The sequence below is a fragment of the Hyla sarda genome, chromosome 2 (assembly GCF_029499605.1).
Source record: "Hyla sarda isolate aHylSar1 chromosome 2, aHylSar1.hap1, whole genome shotgun sequence".
Classification (NCBI taxonomy): Eukaryota; Metazoa; Chordata; class Amphibia; order Anura; family Hylidae; genus Hyla; species Hyla sarda.
The window spans coordinates 176,507,213-176,519,136 of NC_079190.1; positions in this window are offsets into that span (position 1 = coordinate 176,507,213).

Sequence of the window (11,924 nt, forward strand, 5' to 3'; positions counted from 1 at the left end):
CACTGCTTTTTCTTATTAATTTGATTCCGAGACGTTTTTTTGGGGACATATTCTACTTTAACATAGTGGTAAATTTTCATCGATACATCATTTCTTGGGGAACAATTCCCAAATTTCATGAAAAATTCGAAAATTTGGTATTTTTCTAACTTTGAAGCTCTCTGCTTGTAAGGAAAATAGACATTCCATATAAATTTTATATTGATTCACATATACAATAAGTCTACTTTATGTTGCCATCATAATGTTGATATGTTTTTACTTTTGGAAGACATCAGAGGGCTTCATAGTTCAGCAGCAATTTTCAAATTTTTCACACAATTTTCAAAATTGGAATATTTGAGGGTCCAGTTCAGTTTTGAAGTGGATTTGAAGGGCCTTCATATTAGAAATACCCGATAAATTACCCCATTATAGAAACTGCACAGCTCAAAGTATTCAAAATTACATTCAGAAAGTTTGTTAACCCCTTAGGTCTTCACAGGAATAGCAGCAAAGTGGATATAGGGGTATTCTACGCCAGTGATTCCCAAACAGGGTGCCTCCAGCTGTTGATAAACTCCCAGCATGCCTGGACAGTCAGTGGCTGTCCGGAAATGCTGGGAGTTGTTGTTTTGCAACAGCTGGAGGCTCCGTTTTGGAAACACTGTTGTACGATACATTTGTATATGTAGTGTTTTACCCTTTATTATGTGTTAGTGAAGTGTAGTGTTTTAAGGGTACATTCACACAGGCGGGGGTTTATGGTGAGTTTCCCGCTAGGACTTTGCGCTGTGGCGAAAAATTTGCCACAGCTCAAACTTGAAGCAGGAAACTTACTGTAAACCCGCCCATGTAAATGTACCCTGTACATTCACATGGGAGTGCAAACCTCCAGCTGTTTAAAAAATACAACTCCCAGCATGCACTGACAGACCGTGCATGCTGGGAGTTGTACTTTTGCAACAGCTGGAGGCACACTGGTTGGAAAACCTTCAGTTAGGTTCTGTTACCTAACTCAGTATTTTCCAACCAGTGTGCCTCCAGCTGTTGCAAAACTACAACTCCCAGCATGTACTGATCACCAAAAGGCAGGCTAGGAGATGTAGTAATACAACAACTGGAGGTACGCAACTACCACTCCCAGCATGCCAAGACAGCAGTTTGCTGTCCATGCATGCTGGGAGTTGTAGTTTTGCAAGATCTGAAGGGCCACAGTTTAGAAACCACCGCACTGTGATCTCCAAACTGTGGCCCTCCAGATGTTGCAAAACTACAAATCACAGCATGCCCAGACAGCAAACATGCCCAATCTGCTATTGGTCGGTCACTTCTGACCGACCAATAGCAGGGATAGGAGGGGTGGCGCCCCTGCCACCTCACTCCTATCCCTTCAGGGGGATCGGGGCTGACTTGGACAACCCCGACCCCTCTTAATTTCTGGGTCAACGGGTCACCAGAGACCCATATGACCCAGAATAGCCGCTGATCGCCGGTCTCAGGACCCCCCCCCAGGGGTTTGCACTGGGTGCCTGCTGAATGATCCCAGCAGGCATCCCAGTCCGTGAGAATTCCGGTCCCCACAACTCACCGGGCGGGAACCGGAATTCTCACGTGCGTACAGGTCCTTAAGCACCAGGGAGCCAGGGCGTACCTGTACGCCCTTGGTCCCTAAGTGGTTAAGCATTAATAACTCTGGGATGCTTTTTCTTATTAATTTGATTCCCAGACTGTTTTTTCAAGACATATTTTACTTTATTTTAATGGTAAATTTTCGTTGATACTTGCATAATTTTTTGGTGAAAATTTTCATGAAGTGTTTGAAAATTTAGCATTTTTCTAACTTTGAAGCTCTCTGCTTGTAAGGAAAATGGACATGCCAAATAAATTATATATTGATTCACATATGCAATATGTCTACTTTATGTTTGCATCATAAAGTTGACACGTTTTTACTTTTTGAAGACATTAGAGGGCTTCAAAATTTAGCAGCAATTTTCAAATCTTTCATGAAAATTTCGAAATCTGAATTTTTCAAGGACCAGTTCAGTTTTGAAGGGAATTTGAGGACCCTTATGTTGGAAATACCCCATAATGGACGCCTTTATGAAAATTGCATTCCTCAAAGTATTCAAAATGACATTCAGAAAGTTTGTTAACCCTTTAGGTGTTTCACAGGAATAGCAGCAAAGTGGAGGAGAAAATTCAAAAGACCCATTTTTTTTTCATTTTTACAAGGGGTATAAGGAGAAAAAGCCCACCAAAATTTGTAACTGAAATACCTCATATGTGGATGTAAAGTGCTCTGTGGGTGCACTAGAAAGCTCAGAAGGAAAGGAGCGACAATGGAATTTTGGAGAGTGAATTTTGCTGAAATGTTTTTTTTTGTTTTTTTTAGGGGGGGGCATGTCGCATTTAGGAAGCCTTAACACCATACAGGTGATTGACGAACTTTCGTTATAGTGGAATTTTTTTTCACTAAAATGCTGGGGTTACCCCAATTATTTCATTTTCACAAGGGGTAATAGGTGAAAATGTCCCCCAGAATTTGTAACCCCATTTCTCTCAAGTAAGGAAATACCTCACGTGTGGATGTAAAGTGCTCTGTAGGTGCACTTGAGGGCTCAGAAGGGAAGGAGCGATATTCGGCTTTAGGAGATCGAATTTTGCTGAAATGTTTTTTGAGAAGCATGTTGTATTTATCAAGTCCCCCTGTTGCCAGAACAGCAAAGAAAAAACACATGGCCCACTATCTTGGAAATTACAGCCCTCAAGGAATGTAACAGGGTATAGTGAGCCTTAACACCCTAAAGGTGATTGACGAACTTTCGTTAAAGTGGGACGTGAAAATGAAAGACATTTTTCACTAAAATGCTCGTGTTGAGCTTTTGGAGGACGCATTTTGCTGAAATGGTTTTGGGGGGGGGGCATGTCGCATTTAGGAAGCCACCATGGTGCCAGAACAGCAAAAAAAACACATGGCACATTATTTGGGAAACTACACCCCTCAAGGAATGTAACAAGGGGTACAGTGAGCCTTAATACCCCAAAGGTGATTGCCAAACTTTTGTTAAAGTTGGATGTGAAAATGAAAACATTTTTTTTCACTAAAATGCTAGTGTTACCCCAAATTTTTCATTTTTATAAGGGGTAATAGGAGAAAAAGCCCCTCAAAATATGTAACCCCATTTCCTCTGAATGGAAATACCACATATGTGGATTTAAAGTGCACTGCGGGCACACTACAGGGCTCAGAAGAGGAGCACAATTGGGCTTTTGGAAAGAGAATTTGGTTGTAATAGAAGTCGGGGGGCCATGTGCGTTCACAAAGCCCCCATGCTATTAGAACAGTGGACCCACCCACCTGTGACCCCCATTTTGGAAACTACACCCCTAAAGGAATGTAATAAGTGGTGCAGTGAGAATTTGCACTACACTGGTGTTTGACAGATCTTTGGAACAGTGGGCTGTGCAAATGAAAAATAAACATTTTCCAAAAATCTGTCAAACACCTGTGGGTGCAAATGCTCACTGCACCCCTTATTACATTCCATGAGGGGTTTAATTTCCAAAATAGGGTCACATGTGGGGGGGATCCACTGTTCTGGCACCATGGGGGCTTTGTAAACGCATATGGCTTTTCATTCCAGCCAAATTCTCTCTCCAAAAGCCCAATGGCGCTCCTTCTCTTCTGAGCATTGTAGTTCGCCTGCAGAGCCCTTTACATCCACACATGGGGTATTTCCAAACTCAGAAGAAATGGGGTTACAAATTTTGGGGGTCTTTTTTTCCAATTAGCCCTTGTGAAGATGAAAACTTTGGGGTAACATCAATTACATTTTTAATTTTCATGTCCAACTTTAACGAAACTTTGTCAAACACCTGTAGGATGTTAAGACCCATTATACCCCTTGTTACATTCTGTGAGGGATGATGTTTCCAAAATTGGGTGACATGTGGGTGTTTCTTTTTTGTTTTTTTTGTTTTTTTGGGGGGGGTTTATGTCAGAACCGCTGTAACTATCAGCCACCCTTCACCATCACCAGTTTAGGCCTCAAATGTACATGGTGCCCTTTCACTCCTGAGCCCTGTTGTGCGCTTTTTACGTACACATATGAGGAATTTCCGCACTCAGAAGACATTGCTTTTCAAATTTTGGGGGTCTTTTTTTCCTTTTACCTCTTGTGAAAATTTAAAGTATGGGGCAACACAAGCATGTAAAATTTTTTATTTGAGGTAACTGTGTAAGGGTGTGTGTATGTAGTGTTTTACTTTTTATTTAGTGTAGTGTTTTTGGGTTACATTCAAAGGGGCGGGGGTTCTCAACGAGTTTCCCGCTGGGAGTTTGAGCATGTATAATATGTTTCTTACTTTACCATTAATCCCTTAAGGACATAGCCCATTTTGACCTTAAGGACACAGACATTTTTTGCAAATCTGACCACCTTCACTTCATGCATGTCAGGGTCCGGACTAGCGGCTGGCGATGACACTGGAGGTGGATCCTCTGTGCCAGAGAGGCGATGGCGCGGGTCGTACTGGGAGACCGGTTCTAAGTAGTTACTGGTCTTCACCAGAGCCCGCCGCAAAGCGTGATGGACTTTCTGCGATGGTAACTACCAGGTCGTGTCCCCCAGTAGCGACTCGACCCCTCTGGCCACTGAGACAGGGGTGGTACAAAAGGACAAGGCAAAGGCAAGGTCAGACGTAGCAGAAGGTCAGGGCAGGCGGCAATCGTTCGTAGTCAGGGGCAACGGCACAAGGACAGATACACAGGCTTAGGCAAATACACAAAACTCTTTCTCTGGGCACAAGGCAACAAGATCAGGCAAGGACAGGAAGGGGAAGTGAGTATTTATGTGTAGGGAGGTGATTGGACTGATTGGACCAGGCACCAATTAGCGGTGCACTGGCCCTTTAAATCTTAGAAAGATGGCGCGCACGCGCCCTAGGGAGTGGGGCCGCGCGCACCGGGACGAGACTGACACCGGAGGAGGAGAGTGAGGGGAACGGGGCGCGATCCGCGAGCGGGCCTGACCCGTCACGTGGATCGCGTCCCCGCCGGCACGAGCACAGCAGCGGGGAAGCCGCGGAGTTACAATGCATTAAAGGAGTAGTCCAGTCCTGAAAAACTTATCCACTATCCTAAGGATAGGGGATACATTTCAGAACGCGGGGTGTCCGACCACTGGGGCCCTTCGCGATCTCCTGTACAGGGCCCCGGCAGCCCGCGGGAAGGGGGCGTGTTGACCACCGCACGAAGCGGCGGCTTACACGTCCCCTCAATACAACGCTATGGCAGAGCCGGAGCGCTTCCTTCAGCAATCTCCGGCTCTGCCATAGCGCTGTATTGAGGGGGCGTGTCGGCCGCCGCTTCAAAAACGCCCCCTTCCCGCGGGCTGCCGAGGCCCCGTACAGGAATTGACGGGGGGCCCAGCGGTTGGACCCCCTGTGATCTGAGACTACCCCTTTAATAACTCTGGGATGCTTTTACTTATGAATTTGATTCAGAGACAGTTTTTTTGTGACACATTCTACTTTTATATAGTGCAAAATTTTTGTCGATACTTGCATCATTTCCTGGTGAAAAACTCCAAGATTTCAAGGGAAATGGACATGCCAAATAAATTATAGATCCATTCAAATATACAATAATATCTACATTCACATGGGGGGGGTGAGGGGCAAACTTCCTGCTGTTGTATAATACAACTCCCAGCATGCACAGCCAAAGGGCATGCTGGGAGTTCTAGTTGTGCCTCCAGCTGTTGCATAACTACAACTCCCAGCATGCCCTTTGGCTGTGCATGCTGGGAGTTGTTGCTAAGCCACAGCAGGAGGCACACAGGCCTCACCTCCTTCTGCTGCCGGATCCCACTGCCGCTTTGTCATTACTGGTGGCTAATGTAGAGTATTTGTTTCTAAGCCATATAAAAGGATATCAGCACTATAAATTGTATGTTATATGTTGCTAATTGTTGTGGACCTCTCTGGTGAAAATGTTAGCCAGTGAGTTTGAGAAAGCTGATTTTAACATAGTGACATCACCAAAAAGTGTGGTTGCTTAGTTACAACAAAAGAAAAAGATGTTTTCTTTTTTCAGAGCCTTAACAAACATGTAGAGGTAATATATCTTAGATATATTAAGCACAGAAAATTACTCATATTAAGTTAATGTAACTTTTTTATTTTTTGTTTTATATTCTGACCCATTAAATTTACCTGTAAAAAAATGTCAACTTGAGAAATAATCAAGAATTTTTTTATTACTATTTTAAGTATTAATAGTGAGGGATCCTTAAGTATTGCAGCCATTGTTGATATATTCAATGTATTTAATTCTGTCCCTGGTAGAGAGAGTAAATGAATTACTTAATTCCATAGCCTGGGCCAAACACTCAAAAGCACCCTTAGTCTTAGTAGCACAGGTGCCAAAAAGGTTTTCGACCGAGTCGCATGGGATTTCGCCACCTTTCAAAAATTCAACTTTTCCCCTTCTCGGACCACTGTAATCTTGACACTATATGATTGGCCTCATGCTAGGATACGTGTTAATAGCAGATTATGACAAACATTTAGGATACACCCTTTCCCCATCCCTTTTTGTGTTAACTAATGCATTAAACAGTCGCCAACTATACAGGGACACCAGGTAGGAGACTGCACACACTATGGCTGCATTTGCAGTTAACCTGTTGTTCATTTCAAATCCTAAGGAGACATTTCCCACTGTAATGGATATTTTTGGTGACTTTGAGAATGTTTCTTACTTTACCATTAAAGGGGTACTCCGCCCCTAGACATCTTATCCCCTATCCAAAGGATAGGGGATAAGATGTCAGATCGCCACAGTCCCGCTGCTAGGGACCCCCGGGATCCCTGCTGCGGCACCCCGCTGTCATTACTGCACAGAGCAAGTTCGCTCTGTGCATAATGACGGGCGATACAGGGGACAGAGCAGGGTGACGTCATGGCTCCGCCCCTCGTGACATCACGGCCCACCCTCTTAATACAAGTCTATGGCAGGAGCGTGATGACCGCCACGCCCCCTCCCATAGACTCGTATTGAGGGGGCGGGCCGTGGCCTCACGAGGGGCGGAGCCATGACGTAACGATGCTCCAGCCCCTGTACTGCCCGTCATTACATGCAGAACGAACTCGCTCTGTGCAGTAATGACAGCGGGGTGCCGCAGCGGCAATCCCGGGGGTCCCCAGCAGCGGGACCGTGGCGATCTGACATCTTATCCACTATCCTTTGAATAGGGGATAAGATGTTTAGGGGCGGAGTACCCCTTTAAAGGGGTACTCGTTTGGATTTTTTTTTTTTTTTAATGAACTGGTGCCTGAAAGTTAAACAGGTTTGTAAATTACTTCTATTTAAAATCTTATCAGCTGCTGTATGCTCCAGAGGAAGTTGTATAGTTCTTTTCTGTCTGACCACCTCTGACCAAATCTCCATAGCAAACCTCTCCTGCTAAGGACAGTTCCTGATACGGACAGAAGTGTCAGCAGTGTTGTCAGACTGAAAGGAACAACTCAACTTCCTCTCTTGTATACAGCACCATATAAGTACTGGAAGGATTAAGATTTTTAAATAGAAGTAATTTACAAATTTATTTAACTTTCTGGCACCAGTTGATTTGAAACAATTTGTTTTCCACCGGAGTACCCCTTTAACTGAGAAAAATCAGAAGAGTTAAATGTGTTGGTCTCGAATACAGAAGTTACCTCCCTAAAAAAGACAACTAGTTTTTCCTGGCCACAACCTGGTATATAATTTCCATGATTATATATGTTATGTTATCCGTAAAAAAAATTTAGCATTACATTATACTCCTCTACTCAAAAAGATTTCTAAACAACTTACTCAGATGTAGCTGCCCTATACAACCTGGCTAGGACAGATTTTTAGATTTTTTTTTATTTATTTATTTATGTTATTTAAACATACATATTGCCCCAGCTTATGTTATACATATGCCCCCATATTCTCTCGCTTGTTTTCTTTTTAAGTGTAGGACATTATTTTCGTCCTACATTTGAAATAATATGTGTCCGCACATAGAGTACATCCATGTGTCTAGACCTAAGGAATTAGGTGAATGCACTTCCCTCAACCAAATGCCCACCTCATGTCCACTTGGAGAAACAGCTGTAATTTCTGTGGTCATCCCTTATGCACTCCACACTGTTTAGTCCATTAGAATTAAATATGCATCCTTACAAGAGACAAATGGGTTGGAAAACTTCGCCTTGTTCCAAATATTGCCTAATGCACTTCAATCTAAAATCTACAACAACTTCCTTGCACATCATGTCCCCTCTAAACCTTATTACATTTTGGCCTGAAAAAGAGAGTTTAGATGTGAATCGCCACCTCCAGCAGTGACACATATATTAAATGCTTCTCATGGGTTTTCCTGCTGTGTTCAAGTTCAGAAAAATTATTTTAAAGCGTACCTGTCAGGTCACACAAAAAATATTTATATATCAGTACCTAATCCTAGCCATGTGCATCTAATTTTTATGCCTCTAACACCTATATTTATTATTTAAAAAAAACTCTTTTCATGAGCTCACAGTGTTAGAAATCCTCTTAGCGGAAGTAGGTGTGTCCCTCCCTTGTGGTGGTGGGAGGTGATTTGTGTGTCTGCTCATGTAGCCTTATCCATTAGTCATCTCTTGTCCATGACTCATGGACAAGCTGATGCTACTGCAGGACAGGTTAGTGTCCCAATAGGTATGGGGACCCCTAGTGGTGGGATTTTAAGGAGCTGTTTACTTTATTAAATAATCAAAAACATTTAATCAACTATATTACTATATAAGGTCTTTCATTTTCATTAGTAACAACATATAAAAAGTTTGTGGATCTGACAGTGCCCATTTAAAGTATTAATAAGAAGGTATAAAACACCAGAATCACTGAGGCTTTTAGGCGTGGTGGACAGTGATTATTACTGAAGATGCAATTTACAGGTTGGCACCCTCTCACACATCTGGGTGACATGCCCAATTTTGAACTCCTTCTGGGCTTTAATGGGGGACCATATAAATTATATTAGTTAATTTGAACTAAAACTCTCCCCTGTATTCCCTGGACTCATGACAAGAGTTTCAAACCAGCTCAGCGAGGTGTGACCATCACTGCAGCCAAACTCTTTATCCCAATACACTGGCAGGACAATGGCTTTTACATAAGGTGGACATTTGGTGCATGTTTGTCGCTTACCTAGAGAGGAGATGGTACCAGGGTAGACTAAGGGAAGAAGGCAAGTCAGCAATGGCAGTGTGATATTCCAGGCAATATTCTGCTTTGAATCCATGGGTCCATTGCAATAATATTACCTAATGAAAGTGTTTTCATACAGTATGTCATGTATCAGAACAGATCATAAAGCCACTCTTTTATGTACAGTACTCACATATATCAGGGGCTTTAAAGTGTTACTATCATTTAAAAAAAAAACAGCTTGAAACACTGTAGGTGACGGATGTATTTATAGGACTATTAGGCATACGTGTTTTTACACATTTAAATGGACTGCTAACTATAAAGGTTACTCTATATTGAACTAAAAATGAAGCTTACGTGAACATATTCCTTGTCTTCTATCCATCTGTAAAACATAAACAGGAGAATAGAATCCTAAGCAGTCTGGGACAATAACAAAGGGGCATTGTATTTAGCAATATGAGTCCATTTGGTAGACAGCCTATAGACCTATTGTAAATGAATAAAATATACAATTTAATCAGAAAGTATGTCTTCACAGGGAATTGCACACTGCCAGATCATGCCAAGCATGCTATCCTTATTATAGGCATATATTAACTATATGTCTGTGCTGAGGGCTTTAAATATTCTTCATACGTTACAGGCCCCCAAATGGAAAAGTTATAATACAGCTTCTTTTTTAATAGGAATGCTTTCGATTTTCTAGAAGGCTAAGTGAATGAAATGGCCTGTTCCAGTATTTGGCTGAATTTGTAATAAGCTAACTAGCTAGCGTAGAATAACAAAGCATATGAGATGCATATGTAGTACTGAACGGCAGCAACCTGAATATCACTGCTTTCCATTGCCATCTTACAAAACATAGCTATTATGTTGACAATTTCTCAGTGTGAATAAACTCGAGACAATGAATTAGGTATTGGAGTTGAACTAAAAACATGTTCATATATTTTAACAGAAATAAACCTTGAAGAAAATGTATTCAATGATAATGAGCTAAAGAATAGATCTGTTTTTCCTAAATTATAAATATGCTGTAAAGTACCAACTTGGAAAAGAGACCATATTATTTTTGTCATATAAGCATTACACGAGACAATTTCTGTACATTTAGCCATGATACACAATGGCCCTGATTTACTAAGAGTGGAATGTAGTTTTCTTTGTGGATTTTATTTCCCTACAATTTTTTCCACAGTATTTACTAATGTTTCCCTACATTTTGCACTTTTTCCTACACTTTGCTTTTTTTTTACACATGCTCTGATCTGTGGGGTTTTCCTCAGCTCAAATCCACCACATTTTCTGTGAAAACCTTAGTAAATATGTTGGGTTTTTGTGAAAATGTCAGGGGCACGCTCCCTTTTTGGCAACCATGCCCACTTTTCCCGACGGCCAGGTCCCTTTTTGGGTTTTCTCAGTAAAATGGTTAGTTGGGGTTTTTTCAATTCTCGCCCACATTATGGCGTACACAGAATTTCTGGCGCACAACCCAACAAAACATGTCAGGTTTACAACAGTTAATCAGGGCCAAATGTACCATGTCCTCATGTATGTACTGAGTAAGACTTTGCAAACACATTTGGACTGACAGCCAAATATAAATGATGTTAAAGGGAATCCTGTTGGAAGCTGATGGGGGTTGTCATACTTATGAAAGGGCCTTTTTATTTCTCAGCTGCGTGTCAGGGAGGTGGGGCCAAGCCACCCAAGTGCCATAGCCTGGCATGCTGTCTTGCTTCCTCCCACCTTCCATCCCCTCCATGGTTAGAGCTCTGTAGTTAAAGAGGAGGTGAGGCCAAGCAAGAGGAAACATCCCAGGCTGTGACACTAGAGCATCTAGATATACAACAGTGTCTGCAGCTCTTGGCAGCAAATAGAGCTGACACATTCCTTTAAAGGTCTGTACAAGCAAAGATGGCCTTAGGTTGGATGATATGTGGTCTGGAACTCTATTGCTGTCCTGCTACCAACAAAATACACAGAAATTATCAGTAAAACCATAACCTAATACTACCAGAAAATACAATTTGAGAGATGAGTAGAAGCAGGGCAAGACATTTGAAGATGGCATTGCTTTTTTGTTACTTTGAAAGATATATTTTCTATAATGCTTACATGGGTACTGCTTGGCATGTCCACATAAGTAAATATTAATTCCTTAGCAACCACCAATTAATATTTTTACTGTGGTAACTAAGGGGCTTTATTCTAACTTGTTACAAGAAAAGGTAAACCCTTTTGTATTTAACTTGATTTCTGCATAACTAAGACATATTTATAAACAAACACAATCAAACTAAACTAAAACAAAAACTTAAAAAAGTGAGTCTGTTTAGGACCCCACCAAGAAGTAACTGGGAAAATGTGTTTCAATTAAGGGGATGGAAAAACAGACATATTTTCCCTTTATAATAAAGGCTAACAAAGCAGGTTACTGAAAAAAAATCGGTCTTTTTGTTATGTATGACAAAACTGGTTTTACCATATAATTTCTCTTGTGTATTAATGTCAGAAAGGTGCTTGCAGCCAGGTAAGTTTCTGCTGGAGTGTTCATTCATGCCATGTTTTTGTGGTGTCTGGTTTTAGGCAATACCTTGAGGACCCATTTTTTAGCCTCAGGTGCTTAATATATTGGTTTGTTTAGTGCTCTTTATTTTAGAATTCTATTGAATTTCCTGGTCCTGTTGTTGTCAGATATTTCTAT